General features: G+C 41.1%; 1 protein-coding gene and 1 long non-coding RNA gene across 2 annotated transcripts in view; both read right to left on the minus strand.

The window, feature by feature from the left end:
- Window positions 1-19,230, minus strand: part of NDFIP1 (Nedd4 family interacting protein 1) — a 274,091-nt gene that overhangs the window by 206,247 nt on the left and 48,614 nt on the right. The window lies entirely within an intron of this gene.
- Window positions 13,784-19,230, minus strand: part of LOC138304553 (uncharacterized) — a 34,859-nt gene continuing 29,412 nt past the window's right edge. Inside the window, exon 4 of the long non-coding RNA XR_011205589.1 lies at window positions 13,784-15,802. This is a non-coding gene — a long non-coding RNA (uncharacterized lncRNA). The remainder of the gene's footprint in view (window positions 15,803-19,230) is intronic.

Below are 19,230 nucleotides of genomic sequence, written 5' to 3' on the forward strand. Positions count from 1 at the left end.
GCTTCTCACCAAAAACAGGCAATCCAATCTAAGTAAAGTGCTCAGAGAGTGCTTAGGTATCATCCATAAACACCTCTGAAAACTATCTCCCTAGTGCTTACAGAAGGCCCAACCCGCTTAATCAAACAGAGTTCAGTCTAATTCCTATATCTTACAGACTCTCTAGTCCTGGTGGCTGATATTCTGCCTCACTGTCGTTGGCTAGAACTATTTCATGCCATACTCCGCCCTGAACACGCATCGTTTTTATGACTGAATTGCATGGTCATTTTGCACTTCAGTCCGCTACAGGCGAATGCGGGCACTGTACCTACAGATGATGTAATTTAAATATGTTTAGTTTGTGTTGTCAATTCATGCACCCAATCAAACAGTAGTAAAGAATACAGATAAAATAATAGGATTGTGGTGACAGCGAAAGCAGGGCAAAAAGAAATACTGTAGAAAATAGGAGAGAACTAAAATGTAAAGAAGCGAACGAGCAAAATAAATGTAATGTACACAGTGTATTGTTTTGATAACACAACAATTAAGTATAAACTGCTAGAGGGTAAAAAACATGTTCATGTGTGACAAACTTTAAAGTGTGCTTTTGCTCTTAGAGTTTCCTATTAGAGTAATATACTGAACTGTTCATTCAAGGCAACCCAAGTGACTGTGGCTTCAAAACTTTACCCCTCACCTTGTGATGTTTATTTATTTGGGCGTTCTCTATAGTATATGTGCTACCTTCCCAATACTTCAGATTGAGTAGAAAAAACAACCCACAGTTTAGACCATGGGTACTCACAAACTTTTTCTCGGGGGCCAAAATTGCAGTATGGTTTGCGGCCGAGGGCCGCACTGAAGTGACAGCGGGGGCAGGGGGGGTGGGAGGGGCTTATAGGGGGCACAACCACCCGCCCCCTTTTCCAAACATTGCTAAACACACACAGCGTCATACACACACCGCGCCATCTGCACACAGCGCCATCTGCTCTCACCCCTACCCCAGTATCACACACAGCGCCATCTGCTCTCACCCCCTACCCCAGTAACACACAAAGCGCCATACACACACAGCGCCATCTGCTCTCATCCCTACCTCAGTATCACACAGCGCCATCTGCTCTCACCCCTACCCCAGTATCACACACAGCGCCATCTGCTCTCACCCCCTACCCCAGTAACACACACAGCGCCATCTGCACACAGCGCCATCTGCTCTCACCCCTACCCCGGTAACACACACAGCGCCATCTGCTCTCACCCCTACCCCAGTAACACACACACAGCGCACACACACAGCGCAATCTGCTCTCACCCCTACCCCAGTAACACACACACTACATTAAAAACAAATAAATAAATAACCAAAGAGCCTTACCTGCCTCAATAAAGCACTGTAAAGATGCCACAAATGTAGAACGGCAGGCAGGCAGGCGGGCAGCAGACGTGGAGCCGATGACAGGAAGCAGCCAAAAAAGCCCCGTAAAAGTTAGCTGCAAGCGCTGACTTTTATGGGGCTTTAGCTTCCAGGATCGTCACGGAAACGCCATAAATAATGGCCGCTGTAGGTAAACAGAGGAGTGCCGCGGGAGCATGCGCAAAGAAGCCACGATTGCGCATGCTCCCGCGGCCCTCTTCTATGTTTATATACTGCGGCCATTATTATATGGCATTTCCTTTACGTGTCCGCGGGCCGGCAAGGAAGGTCCGTGGGGCCGCTGGCGGCCCGCGGGCCATACTTTGAGTAACGTCGGTTTAGACCAAGAGAAAGGGAAAGTTAGATCCCAATCAGAAGGGTGATTTCCCATTTCAGAAATTCTAGGACTGCAACCTATGATCTATAAGGAGTTCCATTTAAAAAGCCAAACTGCCAAGGAGCGTCTTAAGTAGACGTCTGTAGATATTGTGGCAGTATTTTAGGGATCTCAAGGCAATGGCTCGAGCCAGCTCCAAACGATGGTCAGTTTGGAGCAGTGAAATGATATTTCATAATAAGATGAGCTGGAGATCAATGTTTTTAAACAAATAGGTTGACTTGTGCTAGGGCCGAGTTCTACGTTAAATTAGCAGTCCACAATAAACATTTTTTCGATCCGTCATCATTCAGGTTAAACTAAAGAATTCAAACTGAATTAGGACTGATTGGAAATGGTTATGGTCAATGCCTGCATTTTCTGGGTCTCCCTTCGACAGAAGGTCAGGCAGGAAGGCACTATAGGACAGCACACAGTGTGCTCTGAGAATGGCATCATGCCGCAGGGCCTGTATTTTAACAGCCCCTTACTGCAATGTGTTTGGAGCTGAAATGCCATCGGCTTCTTCACGCTGCTATAATACGGTTCTCGGGCGTACCCATGCACAGCCCAGAACTTGGCTGAACGTCTCTTCAATCCAACATTGTCATTTGCCACAGGGTAGATATGCAAACCTCTGAGATGTGACCTTGCGGCCCTTGGACTTCTCCAGGCCTGCTCTAATCGAGTGCCTGGCTCCTGTAGTTCGGTCTTCTGCTGCTAGAAAATCAGGGATGCACCAGAGTTATCCAAACAGGTTTGTGTCTGAATCTAGAAGACAGATTTCTCTGCAGAGATGTGTGGTTTCACGCCTTACAAATAACAAAAGGCTCACTGTCAAGCACATAATAGGTAAACATTTTCTTATTCAAACAATCCTGAGGAAATGATACATTGGTAGCTTGAACTGACAGCACAAGTGTGTGTGCTCTGCTCACAGATATATTTTGAAGATAATAGGGTATATATTAATTTCGTACTAGGCAATATAAATATGGAAAAGAACAGTCAGATAATTCCCCCACCATTTAGCTGCAGACACTGGGGTTGTCGGTCATTTTGCTTATGTTTAATTAATCGACCAGTGTTACTTTTACATCCTTATTCACAGTTAGTTTTGTGGAGTTGTAAGTGTGACATTTCTTCAAAGAGGTCGTTAAGCTGAAAAGCAAAGCAAAAAAAAAAAAAAAAAAAAAAAAAAAAAAACTTAATTGTGGTGCTGGAGAAGAGTCAGTTGGATTAGCACATTAGGTTAACACATTCCTACCTGTTAACGTAGTGTAACTGGATAACTTTCACTATGGCTTCTCTTCCCAGTCACTGGCTCCCCTTCCTTATGCAATGATTCCCATTGGCTTACACTTCGCCCACCTCTCCTATGCTTCTGTTATCCCAATGTTCCTCTGTCCGTTTTTTTTCCCTTTGCTCTCTTTTCCTTGACCACACCCTTTTCTTCCCTCAGATACCTTTTGAAATCTCCATGTGTTCCCTCTCCAGTCCCTCTCATGTGCCTCCCATATATTTTCCCTCGCCTTTGGTTCAGTAACTTTCTACCTTCTCTTACGTAGACCTTCCCTCATATCACAATGACAATGCCCTCTCTGCTTTAACCATTTACAGTTCTTATTGAATATCTTCTCTCCAAATTTTATTTCCAATCCTCTACTTTGCTAAAGCGGTCTCTTTAGTGTCACCAACTTTACACCATCGATTTTTGCCACTTCTGTCACTTTTTGCCATGTTACCTGTCTTTGCCCTCTTTATTATCAATGTTATTCTGCCTTCTATGCTATAGGTCACCCTGGTGCCCGGTGTTCCACCTATATTTCCTTTCCGTGCCACTTTCTTAATTTTTCAGTTCTTTGTTATTCTTAAATCATTGTCTGGATTCTCATCTTTCTCCTTTTCCTGTATCACTATCTGACCTCTCCTATATGGCTATCTTTTATGACTTTCTCCTATCTGCTATGTCTCACTGTCAGATGACTACACCACTGGGAATGTTAAGGCTTGCCTGGGCTGTTGCACAGAAAAATATGCTGGAAAACGCATGGTTTTGACCATTTTTAAAAAGCATTTGCAATGCAATGGATCTTGTGTTTGCTCGAGTTGGAGCTATTAGTGTTGTAAATTCCTAACTGGACTTTTCTTGCCACAGAAACTGAAAATGAAAAGTAAAATAGTTGACATAAGGGATCCGATTCCAAGTGCCATGGCCACGATCGCGAAAGGAAAAACAAGTTCGCTCGCAGTCAAACGCACTGGGAAATGTGCAATTATCCATGTAACAGGGTCGATGGTCAGAGCGGTAACAAAACTGCCCCAAGGAAGGACAAACTTAGAGTATTCATCAATGATGACAAAGGATTTTTGAAAGGCAAGCCCATGAACGAGTGATAGAGATGGGTGTGAGGTGGGCATTGTTAAAAGCCCACAGATAGATTACAACACGTCAAAACGCTTGCACGCTCGACCTAAAAAGAACATGTTACTTACCAGTAATCAGTTTGTGGGTTGTAGTTCTGTAGATTCACATAATGTGCAGAAGCTCGCCATCTAGTGTTGGGTTCATAGTAGTACAACTTATTTTTGTTAGAAGAATGTTTTCGAGTCACGGGATCGAGCGGGCGACTCCTCTCTGTTATACTGTGCATGGGCATAGTCCTTTGTTAGATTGTTTGTCCGCAGGCGGGAGAGTGAAGTAGTGAAAAGAGTATAGAAGGATATAAAAAGATGTCCCTGCAACGTATATGCACATTATATATATATATATATATATATATATATACACACACATATATACACACACACACACACACACACGTACACACACAAAAACTAAATTGCAATCCGTACACACTTCCGGGGAGGAGGGAAGAGGGAAGGCACATGTGAATCTACAGCACTACATGCCACGAACAGAAGTCTACTGGTAAGAAACATTTTCCGTTCGATGGCATGTGTAGCTGTAGATACACATGCTGTTCTGTGCATAGACTGTAAAGCAGTCCCTCCATAAAGCGGTGGCTAGTGTGTAGGGGTTGCAATTGCTTGAAAGAGTGTTTTAAGTACAGCCTGTCCAACACCTGCCTGTTGTAAAGGTGTGTGGTGTAGACCATGTTGCTGCTTTGCAAATGTCGGTCATTGGTAAATTACCTAGAAAAGCGATAGATGCACCTTTTTTCCTAGTGGAATGTGCTCTAGGTGGTACAGGTAATTGTCTTTTAGCTTTAGTATAGCAAGATTAAATGCATTTGACTATCCATCTTGCTATAGTTGTTTTAGATACTGGGTCTCCTTTATGTCGTAATGAGAAAGCCACAAAAAGTTGTTTTGTTTTCCTAAAATGTTTTGTCCTGTCTATTTAGTACATACCAGCTCTTTTGACACTTAAAGTATGTAAAGCTCTTTCTGCTACTGATTCTGGTTTTGGGAAGAAAACTGGCAATTCTATTGTTTGATTAATACGAAATTGAAAAATGACTTTTGGATTTGTTCTTAATACAACCTTTTATTTATGAACCTGAAAGAAGAGTTCTTCTAACGTTGGTGCCTGGAGTTCACTAACACGCCTGAGAGATGTGATGGCAATCAAGAAAGCTACTTTTCATGAAAGGGTATTGTAATGGCAGGAGTGTAATAGCTCAAATGGTGGAGCCAGGAGTCTCGTGAGTACCATGTTTAAGTTCCAAGACGGAGCTGGAGGAATCCTTGGTGGAATTATTCTTTTAGTCCTTCCATAAATGCTTTGCTAACTGGAATTCTAAACAGTGAAATATGTTGTCTATTTTGCTGATATGCAGCTAATTGTAAACTAATAGATATGTAGGCTAAATTTGCATTTTGAAAATGTAATAAATATTGTACAAACATCCTGTACTGTTGGTTGAAGAGGGTGAATGTTTTTTGTTTGAGAATAGCAAACAAAACATTTCCATTTTGCTGCATAGCACTGTTTAGGGGTAGGTTTGTGAGCTTGTTTTAGGATATCCATACATTCTTGTGGAAAATGTAAATATCCAAATTCTATGACTTTAGGAGCCATATCGCTAGGCAGAGTGATTTGGGATTTGGATGTACAATCTGTTCCTGTTTTTGTGTCAGAAGATCTGTTCTGTTTGAAAGTTTTTGATGAGGAACAACTGAGAGTTCCAGAAGTGTTGTGTACCATGGTTGAGGTGCCCAAGTAGGGGCTACTAAAATCATGTTGAGGGAAGATTGTTTTATCTTCCATATTAGGAATGGTAAGGGTGGGAGGGAAGGAAAGCGTAAGCAAATATCCCTGACCAACTCATCCATAGAGCATTGCCTTGAGACGGAGGGTTTGAGTACCAGGAGGCAAAGTTTTGGCATTTTTTGTTTTGTTGCAAACAGATCTATTTGAGGTGTTCCCCATTTTGTGAAGGACTGTTGAAGGACTTGTGGGTGGAGTTCGCACTCGTGTGTCTGTTGATGAGTCCTGCTTAGCAGGGCTGCTAACTGGTTGTCTGTGCCGGGGAGATACTGTACAACTATGTGAACATGGTGACGAATCACCCATTTCCACAGTGCTTGTGCTAGCTGGGACAGTTGTTGAGATTGTTCCCCCCCCCACTCCGTTTCTGAAGATCGTAAACAGCACTCATATTGTCCGTGCGTATCAACACTGTTTTGTGTTGCAATTGTGGTAGGAATGTATTGTTTTTGCCAATAATACTGCTTGCAGTTTGAGGTAATTGATATGAAGACACTGGTGAGTGTCTTCCCATATTCCCTGAACTGTTAGGTTGAGGAGATGTGCTGCCCACCCATTGTTTGAGGCATCTTTTGTGAGAGTAATCTGGGGCACAGGGTCTATAATGGGCTGCCCTTTTAAGAGGTCTGTGTTATTCCACCAATGTAGAGATAGACAAGTCTGGCGGTCCAACAATACTAGATCTTCCATTTGACCCTGTGCTTGGGACCACTAAACGAGTGAAAGTGACGGGCGTGAGGTGGGCGTGGTTAAAAGCCCACACAGATACCAACACATCTACTATGCTCGACCTAAAAACTTGGCAACAGTGAAAATGAGTTAAAAGTGAGAAAATTAGCACAAGAAAACACAACATGTCTGCTTCACGAGGGAGTCTCATACACAGTATGGGTGTGTTGCAAAGGCCACTTAAGAGCACAGGGTGAATGTGACCTCTTAACTCCAGCTACATCATCATCTCACACTACTCCGTCTAGAAAGGATACCTGCATACCACTTGTTTAATCTCTCTGCTGGGTTACCATGTAACTCAGAATGACACAGGCCTGGGGGGGGGTTCATTGCTCAACCCTCATTTGCTTAAGAGCTGAAGTTCCTGGAAGATATCACTTTAAGGGGCTCAAAAAAAGTCAAACTCAAGCTTCAAGTCAGACACCTCCAAAATACAGAAACTAATAAATTAAATTAAAACGAGAGAGACCGAGATCAAGTCAACCATAAAGACAAAAGTTGTATGACAAGTTAAACAAGCATTTGAAATGCAATAGGTCTCGCATTTGCTTAAGTTAAAGCTGTTCGAAATTCAAAACTGGACATTTCTAGCCACATAAAGTGTTCAACCCAGACTCATAATTTCAGCTTTTCCAGTCATATAATTCCAGTGGCCCTGCACTTAACTGAAGCACTTCCATTTATCTTCTTCCTCTCTGTGCAGCAAAAAATGAAAATGTTACCAATTAGCATCCTAATTTAAATCTGCCATGCCAATTCAAACAGAATACCAATTTCACCGCCCCACCTTCAGAGTTGCTGGATGGCTAACAGAATTCCCCCCAAAAATCACAAGACAGCCACAGAGGAGAAATAAACTAGAAGGGTCCCCCAAACATATCAAGGGTGTTCAAACAGCCATAGTGTAATAAGAAAGTTAAGTTGGCCTGAAATATGGTCATAACTGTAATAAGAGATTTTAAAGCATATACAACTATCATATAAAATTTATCAGAAATAAACGTTTGGCATTAGACTGTAATGCTCACAACAGTCCCTAGAGGGCACCATAACAAATATCATTTGTATGAAACCTGGTAATGTAAGCATATTTTTAGCCCCTAGAGGGGATAACCCTGTGAAAAAAACAGGAGAAAGTAATGCGGGTAACCATATACTTAGCCCCTCAAAGGCCTTTTTTAGGGCTAGAAGGCCTACTAGAATATTACAAACAAAGGCCTTTAAAACAAAACTTCTCCCGGCTGTAAAATAAAAGTTGTAGCTATGAGAAAGCTTAAAAGATACTGAATAGTAGGAGGGGTTATTATTTTGGGGTCCCCACTAACCTAGTGAGGACCCAGAGATGATGTAGACAGAAAGTGTTTGAAGGTGTTCCCATTGTCCTAGGACCACCACAGGCTGAGTTATAAGCAAAAATGTTTTGTAAAAGTAATGCCCTGCAAAGCATTATGGGACAAGTTTCTGTGACACAAATATTTTAATATGTTGATATGACTGTAATGCTTAGAACAGCCCTTAGAGCGCACCACAATGAAAATAGCCGCTGTAAGTCACATGGTCATGTAACTATATAGTTTGCCTCTAGAAGGCATAACCGCACAAAATGAAAATGCCTATAAACAGTGCTGCATAATTATGTGATCTAGCCCCTAGACAGCATAGTGCATTGCATTTATTCGGGGGTAGCAGGCCTATAAAAATGATATTACAAACAAGTTCCTTAAAACACAAGCCTTTCCCAGCTGTAAAAAAAAAAAAAAACTAAATGGTCCAGCCATGAGAAAGTTTAAAAAGACACTGAATGGTGTGCGGGGTTCTTATTTTGAGGTCCCCACTAACCTAGTGTGGGGACCTAAAGATGATGTAGACAAAAAAAGTTTTGGTGGTGGTCCCATTGTCCTAGGACCACCAAAGGCTGAGTTATGAGCAGAAATGTTTTGTAAAAGTAATGCCCTGCAAAACATTATGGGTCGAGTTTTCCCCGAGTGCAGTGAATATTGTAGCATCGCCACTCCCTCTGTGCCGGGAGAGATGCTTTCGCTTTGAGGATTTCGGTTTTAAGTAAAAGTATTCACCAATTTTAAGTGTTTTAAGGGGAGACCCAGGAGAATTGACTTTGATTAGGTAACTGTGAACAATGTGACCATCGCTCCAATACCGCTGATCGAGTTCACGCTGTTGTGCCTGTTCACGATGTGAGCACCATGGCCACCATGCAGCACGAAGGGGAGGGGCAAAAAAATAGTTTTCCCACAAGGAAGTATAACGGCAATCATGGAATAATCCATGTAACAGGGGCAGTCTGCAAGCCGTGACAAAAACAGTCTCAAGGCGGGGCAAACGTAAAGCATTTCCAACGACATTAAGTGATTTTTAAAAGGCAAGCCCACGAACAAGGTAAAGTGATGGGCGTGAGATGGGCATGGTTAAAAGCCCCCAATACTTACAACAGCCCAAAGCGCTTGCGCGCTCGACCAAAAAATATGTAGTCATTTTCCATGTTAATGGTAATCTGCTCTATTCTGATGCAAAGCCAAAGGCTTCATAACCAATTGTCATCTTAAGGCTTACGAACAAGGGTGTAAGCAAACGTTTCATTCCATTATAAGGCTGGCATGGAGGTAATAAAATCAATGTACAATTTGTATCTAATGGTACAGATGACAAGTTGAACATACATCCGCTTGAGCTTAAGACTGTCTGAAGAAACACTGGGGAAGCAAAGTAAAATAGAAACTGATAAAAACTGTCTGATGTGACTAGAAATTTGCTCTGTTAAATGTCTTTTGGGGTAGGCCAATAAATAACAGACATTCTTTATATGTAGTTTCTGGGACCCAACAATAAAGTCAGTCTGGAAAAAACGTGAGAAGTAAAAAAAAAACAACAAAAAAAATAGCTATGGGTTAGATTGCTTGTTATGCTGAAGTAATTGCCGCTGATGGGGGGTTCTCAGAAGTCAAAAAGGTTGGGAACCGCTGGTTTAATGTATTTAATCAAACAAGAGTTTTTTTTTTTTTTTTTATATATACCACAAATGCTGAACTCACATATTTGAAGGTGCACTCATATGCGAGAATGAAGAAAAAGGCGACTGTAAAATACAATATTTGCCTAGGATCACACAATTTGAGACCAGTTTCCGGGTCAAGTACATTACAGTTAGATCGAGTAGATTACTCAAGCTACTCGACCTGCAGGTCTAGTAACATTTTTATGATTTTGCGAGGACTGAACAAGATTACTTTGGAGTCTTAATTGAGCTTTCAAGGTTCCAGTTGGGAAGATCCTATAAAGACCTATACAGGATAATTTTTTATGTGATCCATTCATTTACTATATCTCCAAGGGCGAGACTTAACCCATAATCCAAGGTTGGCAAGAATTTAGCAATTGACACCAACTATGGGTGTAGATGTAGGACTTATTAGTGTGAATGTAGTTTTCTTAGACCATACATCTAAGATGCTGCTTTACTTTTAAGATGTAACAAGTGGTGCCTATCTATGCCCACTCCAGCTCTCAAACGAGTACTTTTGATAATTACCTATTTCCACGTGGTCTGGTGATGAATTTGTCACGTGACATACGTAAAGCTTCTGGTCTGACCAACAATTTAACAAGATATACTGGCATTTGAAAGCGCTAAATTATTATAAGCCAACTATGGCTCAAACCAATGGAAATGTCAACATACTGGTTTTTGCCCAATGGTTTATGGGAAGAGCCAGCCTGATACATTTATCAAGGTGTGCAATAAATGCATACATTAAATAATAGTGGCGCAAGCAAGTAGCCTTGTTTTGAACTTTTGTTTGCAATTTTATATAAAATAAAGCCATTATTAAATTTGATCCTTCCCCATATGCCCGAATACAGGCTTTGAACAACTGGTAAAAGTCTTTGGGGAACTCCATAACCCTATACTTGTTTCCACATCATAACACTATATGCCCCAAAAAAAGTCACAGTGCATGAGGAGAGGATAAAGCCGACAGTGCACGCAATAGAGAAAAGAATCATTTGAAAGGTATGAAAGCAAATTCTCTGCCAAATCTAATGTCTCAAATTCCATTAGTACATTTTGTCCATACACTTATTGCCTCAATATCAATGAGCACACTCAACCAGTAGTTAGATTTGGTGTGCTGCAAGACGTATTGTTTAAAATTCAAGTGGGCTTGCTACCCGTCCAAAGAATGCAATTAATTGCCTTTAGATGTCACTCTCATTTGCAATTTTCTGATTGCTTAGCTCCTGCAAGCTTCCCTTCCTTTCTTTCTTGTGTTAAGCTGCTCTCTGGAGCATGGACCAAGTAAATGTGTCCATCCTTGTCTTTTTTGCAACACACTTTGTAATAAGCATTTAGTAAAAATATTTAGAAAAACAGCAGTAAAAAGAATAAAAAAAAAAAAAAAAAAAAAAAAAAAAAAGAGAATATAGCACAAAGTCAGCATCAAAGTAATCACTGCAGCCGTAGGCACACCCCATAATACTCTGTGATGCCCACAAAAAAATCTGCATATTCTTCCTGGCCATATACCAGTAGGGCAGGGGAACCACCCAAAGCCTGGGGTCAAATGTATTGATTTGAGAGGCAACATGGTTCAGAGGAGCAGTGCAGTCCTCTCCCCCCACCCCCCCAGTACTCACAAACCGGTTCTGAAATACTGACATCTAAGCCTACCCAACCAGCATACATGACCCTGGGAGAAGTTTTCCTCGGTTTCAAGAGCTCCCAGGGCTGAAATGTTCATGTGCCCATGAAAGCCTCAGGCCATTGTGTTTCTGGGTCTACAGTGACAGCTAGAAAACCAGGTTTTGAAAATATATATATATATATATATATATATATATATATATATATATATATATATATATATATATATATATATATATATATATATATCTTTACTCAATCTGGATTTCTAACAATCACCAACAATAGTAATTCCATGATGTTGCTCCATTTGAAAAAGGATGTTTGGGGATTGAGATGTGTTATGACATCAATCACAAGAAGTCCTATTTAATTATAAAAACACTTGCACTGCAAACTGGATTGACTGTATTTCTTAGCTATAGATTGGAGGTGTAAAGACATCTGTATGTAAGCACTGCTCCATCTTGACCACGGACTCCATTTTGTGGTGCAGGTAATTTTCAGCTTATGCAACACGTTTTTCACTCATGTTTTTGTTTTCATGCCCTTTCTCACCAAGAGCAGAGACATAACATGGAGGAATGAGGGTAAGATAAGGATGTACCAGAAGAATATTTATGGTACGGTAGGGAACAGCTTAGTGTTGGGAGAGCACCTTGGGATGTGGCCAATCTCTGAACGTGCTCTTTCAACACGGACCTGGTAAGGTCACCGTTATAAAAACTTACTGGACAGCTTGTTTAACCCATATAAAAGGAGGAAACTGGATGACAGGGAAGGAATATAGAACTCTGTTCTGGTGAGGGACGCCTTTGCCCAAAGTCCCATTGTGGGTAGTTCTCTCTTGTTCCCACGGTCGTCTGGGTTCCCAACATGACGTTGGCAAAGAGATGTTGCAGTCAAGCCATTTTGAGGGTTGAGCGCGCAAAGAGCTCTGTCCCTGGTGTAATCTCTCTATGGGCTTTTAACCACACCCATCAAATTAGTTAGTTCGTGGGCTTGCCTTTTAAAATTCGCTTCATTTCGTTAGTGAAAGGTATGCACACGTCATGCCTTTTCCAGTGTTTAGCCCTCCTCGAACGTCCCGGCCAAATACAGAAAACATACAAGGCTCGATGTTTTCCATATGGTTTCTGAACTACTTTTTATTTAGTAGGCAGCACAATCTCGCTGGGCAGTAATCGAGGTCTTTGCATGACACTGACCCAGTTACAGGATAACTGCACTTTTGCCAATATGTTTCACTGCGAGCGAACTTCTGTTTCCTTTTGTGGGTCTGCTTCGTGCTCATGGCCGCCGCCGGCTCGCTTATGTGAAACTGTTTTACTTTTCAGTTTATGTGGCAAGAAAAGTCCGGTTAGGAGTTTAAAATGCTAATAGCTCCAACTACAGCAAACACAAGACCCATTGCATTGCAAATGCTTGTTAATTCTTATCTTTAGCTTTGCATTGTGCATGAATATGTCAGTAGTGTATGTTCATTGTTTGTTTCTATGATCATTATTATTCTACTGCTCTGATTATTTTAGGAAGTGCACTTGTGTGCTGCATTTGAGATTAGATATACACGCCTTCCCTGTACGAACCTTAAGAAATGCCTCAATAAATTCATTTCTCAGACTAAGAGCTCTGCATTGTTGGAATACCTTTTATTTGTATTTCTTCTCAGTCTGAAGTACAAGCAAAACAGGAAGTCATAGCTAATTTGTTTGTATAAGCCAAGGCTAAATATGCAGTAACAGAAATGCTTCAAATTCGTGAAATGTGAATTTTCTTACTGTTAAACCTATGGCAACTGTTGGAAATGGTTCCTTTTGCAGGGTCATCCCCAAACGTCTGTCTTCTTTCTCCCATTTCTTCTGAGCTGTTTTTGTTGACTTTAGGACTCTGGGCTCTTTACCACTGCTTACCAGTGCTAAAGTGCAAGTGCTCTCTGTCTAAATTGTATTGGTAACTGGATTATCTGCGATTGGTATATTTGATTTACTATTAAGTCCCTAGTATAGTGCACATTGTGTGCTCAGTGCCTGTTAATCAAATACTGCTAGTGGGCCTGCAGCACTGTATGTGCCACCCACATGACTAGCCCTGTAAACATGTCTCAGACATGCCACTGCAGTGTCTGTGTGGACATTTTTAACTGCCAGTTCGACCTGGCAAGTGGGCCCACTTGCCAGGCTGTTTTGCTTCACTAATGACAGAGCTGAAACACTCATGCACTGACAAAAATCTCTTGAATGCGCTTCTTAGTCCAAAGAAGATATTTATTTCACTTCGCAAGGTTCCTAAAAGGAGATTAGCACGTGAAAACACACGGTTGAAAATGGTCACAGCAATGAAATGAAAACATGTACAAATGATTCTCCACTGCAACATACACCTCCACTGCAATATACACAGTAAATATAAGTATCTATATTATACTGCAAAGCAAATAATGAATTAAAAAATATGCATCACCATGAGGAAAGAGCATCACTGCTTTATCTCCATCCTATTCAGCATCAGATCATCAGAATCGATTGAGGAGAGAGAGATCAATTATCCTCATGGGAAGGATGATACACTCTAGCGTCTTGGATATGCCTGTCCCCGGTCCACCCGGTCTCGGCCTCTTACACTTTGAACAAACAAGAGAGGAAAATTCTAGAACATCCCTCTCTCTGCAGAAGTTTATTTATTCAAAAAATGCTGATTACTTTAGGCAAGCTTTGAAAATAACACAGGACTTGGCCACAATCCCAAGGTGCCAATTCAAAATAAGACCGTTCCCTGCCGTCTCAGTACATCCTTATCAGCCTAAGCCCTTGGTGGGAAAAAACACAAAAAATAAAAACTTGTACACATTGTACAATGTGGATAACTACTTGTAGCCTTTAACGTGGCAGTGTCTAATGCTAAAATAATGTCAATAGACAAAATGAAGTTGGTGGTCACTAATGTGACGGTGTGCTGCTAGGCTACGTGGAGTCAGTGGAAAAAACTCACATTTCATTACACAGGCTCAAACCTTCCCCTTTACTACATGTAAGTCACCCCTAAGGTAGGCCCAAGCCAGCCCCATGGACAGGGTGCAGTGTATTTAAAAGGTAGGACATGTACGGGTGTGTTTTACATGTCCTGATAGTGACATACTGCTAAATTAAGTTCACACTATTGCAAGGCCTATCTCTCCTATAGGTTAACATGGGGATATCCTTGAAATATCTTGTAAGTGTAATTTCCTATTGGGAGCAGATAGAGATCCAGAGTTTGGGGTCTCTGAACTCACAATTTAAAAATAGATCTTATGGTGAAGTTGGTTTTACAATTCTAAGTTTGAAAATGCCACTTTCAGAAAGTGGTCATTTTCCTGCTTAACCTCTGTGCCTCTGCCTGGCTGTGGAATACACGAATGGGTCAGGAGGACAGTTGGGCTGTTTGTGAATTCACTCTAGCTGAGGTGTGCCCTGAATATTCTAATGGGTCTTCCTGGGCTACAGTGGAGGGAGGAGCTGACACTTTCACCTGTGCCTGTCCATAAACAAAGCAGTCTCCATCCCCTGGAGTGTGTCTGGGGCCAGGGCAGGAAAGGCAGGGTCTTGTGCACTACAAAGAATTTCCTTTGACGTTTGCCTACTTCAAAGGCAGAAATGCATAGAAGTATCGGACCTCTGAGATCACAACTTCAGAACATTTCTGGACTGATGACATTCTGCCAGGAAGAGCGGGATGCTGTAGGAGGAACTGCCACCTTTGCCTCCTGCTTTGTTGTGCTGGCCTGCTGCTTCTGTCCTGGGAGTGAAAGGACTAGACTCTGCTTTCCACATCTTGCTTTCCAAGGTTCTCCGAGGGCTTGAACTGAGCTTGCCTCCGGTTATGAAGTCTCAGGAACATCAAGGACTTCACCTGCCTGGGCCTGGACTCTTCTGCTGAGAGGCCTGACTTTCCAAGTGGTGCCAAATCCAGTCCCTTGGACGTAGAAACCGGTGTCCTAAGGGAGAAAATCCATGCATCAGACTGCCGCGGCTAAAATCAGTGCTTCGTTTGGCTTGCAGCAGAAGAATTGACTCAGCGCCTGCCTTGCGGTGGAAGGATCAACAGTGCCTGTAGGACTGACGCAGCACCTGTTCCACCGCAGCTCTGTCATCACTGTGCATCTGGATTTTCCCACGCATCGTGTCTGGGCGTCATTTTGGCATCAACCCTGCACTGCAGCAAGGAACAGAGGTTGCGTGACCAGAAACCTATGCATCATCTCTTCTTTGGGGAGAAAACAGATGCATCACCTCCCCTGCAAGTAAGGAACCGACACATAACCTCACCTTCGCAGTGAGGAACCAACGCATCACTTTGTTTTCCGGTGCCTCGCCTCCTCTACGCCTGCATCGTCTTTTTGACGATTCCCAGGTACTGGATGTTAAAAAAAAAAAAAAAAAAAGACAATTATAGATTCCTCTGGATTAAGACTCTTTGTAACTTTTTAAAAGTGATATCTTTGCTTGTGTATGTTGGATTTTTGTCAGATTGGTCCTGTTTTATTAAGATAAATACTGGCTATTTTTCTACATGTATGCGTGTGTGGTGTGTACAATGACTTTACACATTGCCTCTGAGTTAAGCCTGACTGCTTGTAAGAAGCTACCAAGGGGGTGATCAGAGGTTACCCTAGATGTGTGGCTCCCTTACCCTGACTAGAGTGAGGGTCCCTACTTGGACAGGGTGCAAACCACTGTCAACTAGAGACATTGTATACAGTGACAAACAATGACAAATCTATAGCACTTTAGTTGAAATGTAGCTATACTGCAGCCCAAAAAAGTCACAGCTAGTCAGCTCCCCGTTCAGCAGCAACCATTCGTGTCTAGGTTACACAATGGAATGCAGAAACAAGTAATGTCAAGACCTAATACACCGAACGTTCTACTCCCAGCACAACATATCTTTCACCTTTAAATAAAATTGAAACTAATAAAATAATTACGAAGAACTAAAACCTAATTCATACTTCAACAGTTTCACAAAAGGACAAAAAGTCACTAATTTACAATAGAAATCACAGGACTTCTTGGGTACATTAAGAACACAGCTATGTTTACTGCTTTTTACTTTATTCTCCTCATGACTTATTCGCAGCACAGGTACTATTTCCCTCGTTGGTAGAAATTCCTTCCTCATTATTAATAACTTCACATGCAGCACCTTCATCATTCAACCCATCATACTTCTTAGCTGCAATGCACTGGTCGTCATTACATTTGGAGTTTACATGGCAATCTTTGCTATCCCATAACATAGCTGGATCGCAATGTCATTACATTTTCTTCATAGGTTCTCTAAACCTACTCTCTCCCTTCTTTACCAAATCACTCTCCTTGACATACACCCTCTCTCCATCCCTCAAATTAACTTCCTTCACTCAATGTCTTTTATCATAGTTTCTCTCATAATCTGATTGTGCAGTAATAATATTCTTCAATACTTCTTCAGGCAACCAATCAACCTGTCCAACTCTAGGCATCCAAGTAACAATGTCTTGTGTGAACAGTGTCCTGCCCTTCATAACAAATGAACTATACCTAGTCACATTACAAGGAATTATCTTACAAGTCCACAACATTTTTAAAATGAACCTTCCCCAATCATTCTACTCTTCATTGATTGTTGATCACTATGTTGAAGTTATCAACATTTCCATTCCATTTGAGATGGTATTTGGATGTTTTATGCACTACTCTATTCCTTCTCAAAAAATCCTGTACCAAGTTAGATGCAAACTAGGGTGCATCATCACTAATCAACACTTTATGTAGGTCTGGTCTTAAAAATACTTTATCCAAAAACATGACAACCCCACTGGCATCTATCTACATGCTCCACAAATTTCACCCATTTTGAAAAACACATCAGTCTTTACAATAACAACCTTACTTTTCTTTCCTCTTAGCCACAAAAAGGATCTATAATAATTAACTTCAATTGCTTCCAGGGCAAGCTAGGACTTTTGACAGGACAAAGCGGTGTCCAGAAAGTCACTTGCGATTTGCCAGAATTCAGACATGTAACACAATTTCTAATCACATTTTCTACTTCCATATCTAAACCAGACCACCAACAAGAACCTTCAACTCTTCTCTTTTTCTTGCACTGCCAAGATATCCTTCATGGAAAAGGTTTATATATATATTTTTTTTTTTTGGGGTTGGCTAACAGATGGTACTACCTTAAACCCTCTTGTAAGTGTTCCATCATCATCAACACTTAGTTCATCTTTAGCTTCGCACACTTTTACTCTGTCATCCAATCTCTCTTTTTATGGCCATCTTTCATTAACAAATGAAGAATACACATTATCTCTACCATCAGGTATACTAATGCAAGCTTCTCTTGAAATACAATGTTCAGAATATTCCGATAAACTAGCTCATTGGAACACATCCCAATAATTTGTGGGAATTTGTTTTGTAGGTAAAGGCAAGCTTCTTTAAAAATAAATAATAATAATAAGCTATACAGTTTTTGGCACCTGATACCTACCCTACCACATAGTTGTAATCAAGCAGTCTAAAAGAGGCACGTGCAATGAAAGGTGCTGCATTAAATAACCCTTTGGCAGGCATCATTCTAATCTAAGGGGCTATGAGCAAATCTCAAAATCACACAGGTGCATTCCATATATCCTGCCTAAAATATTGTAAACCTCATATATAAGCCAAGGTTTCTTTTTCTATAACATTTTCCTCAGTCAAGGAGCGTGTAGAGTAAGCAAAAGTGTGTCCTTTCCATTTACTTGCATCGGAGTTAAAACAGCTCCTAATGCTTTATTCTTTCCATTAGTAGTCACAAAACTAGAGAGTCAAATCAAAAACTTGTAATGGTATTCTATGCAAATATTGTTCTTGATCAGGTCAAAGGCATGTTGACATTCAGACGACCGTTTAAAATATATTCTTAATTAACTGCCCGAGTTCAAATGTTTTTCCCGGCAATTTTCTCAACAAGTTTGGAGTACAAATTAGCAAATGTACAGTTACTAATTTCTGCACAAGGCTTGTTCTTTCATAAGATACTTAAAACTGATCTAAGTGTCTTATTTTTTTCAGGCTTAGCTTTACTCATGACAGAGACGTCATCTTCAAAGAAAAATACATTGTTGACATCCTTGAATAACATGAACATTAATCTCTGAAGAAGTACAGCAGATGACACAAAGCCAACTGGAACCCTACAAAATGAGTATCACCTGAACCTAAACAGCCAATTTCTTGCATTTTTTGTGGGGAGGAAGGTGACAGGCTCACTTCAAATCAACTATACAAAACCGTTTCACATTCTTGGTCATAGTTAAGTTTCCATTACCAAAGATGCAACAAATGTTACCACAAAAATATTCTTCTTCAACTTATGAAGGTCCACACGCTGTCTAACTTTGCAATGGACTGACAAGTTGCCACCAGACAACCAACTGGAGGATTCTTTAGGCTCTATTATGCCAGCATCAGGGATGTGGAATTTAATAAAATATCTAGGTTGCTTCTTAAATCTACTTGTCCCTTTGGTGCCATGTATTACGGCGACAAATTATGGCAGCAATCTCCTTGTGCAAGAGCTCTGATAATAGCCTCTCTGATTATGCCACGGCTACTACTATAGTAGGACTTGAATAATTGCAGTCTCAATCCTTACTATAGCGATTTCCTTATTTTGCCACCTTTCTGCAGATCTACATAATGGGGCAGGAGGAAGCAGTAAGCAATAGTTCCAGGGCTGGATTGCCTTTGAATTTGCAAACCTACTAACCTGCATGTTTTAAGGATTTTCACCAGCTTGTCTCTAATCTT

This window comes from Pleurodeles waltl, chromosome 7 (genome assembly GCF_031143425.1).
Source record: "Pleurodeles waltl isolate 20211129_DDA chromosome 7, aPleWal1.hap1.20221129, whole genome shotgun sequence".
Lineage (NCBI taxonomy): Eukaryota > Metazoa > Chordata > Amphibia > Caudata > Salamandridae > Pleurodeles > Pleurodeles waltl.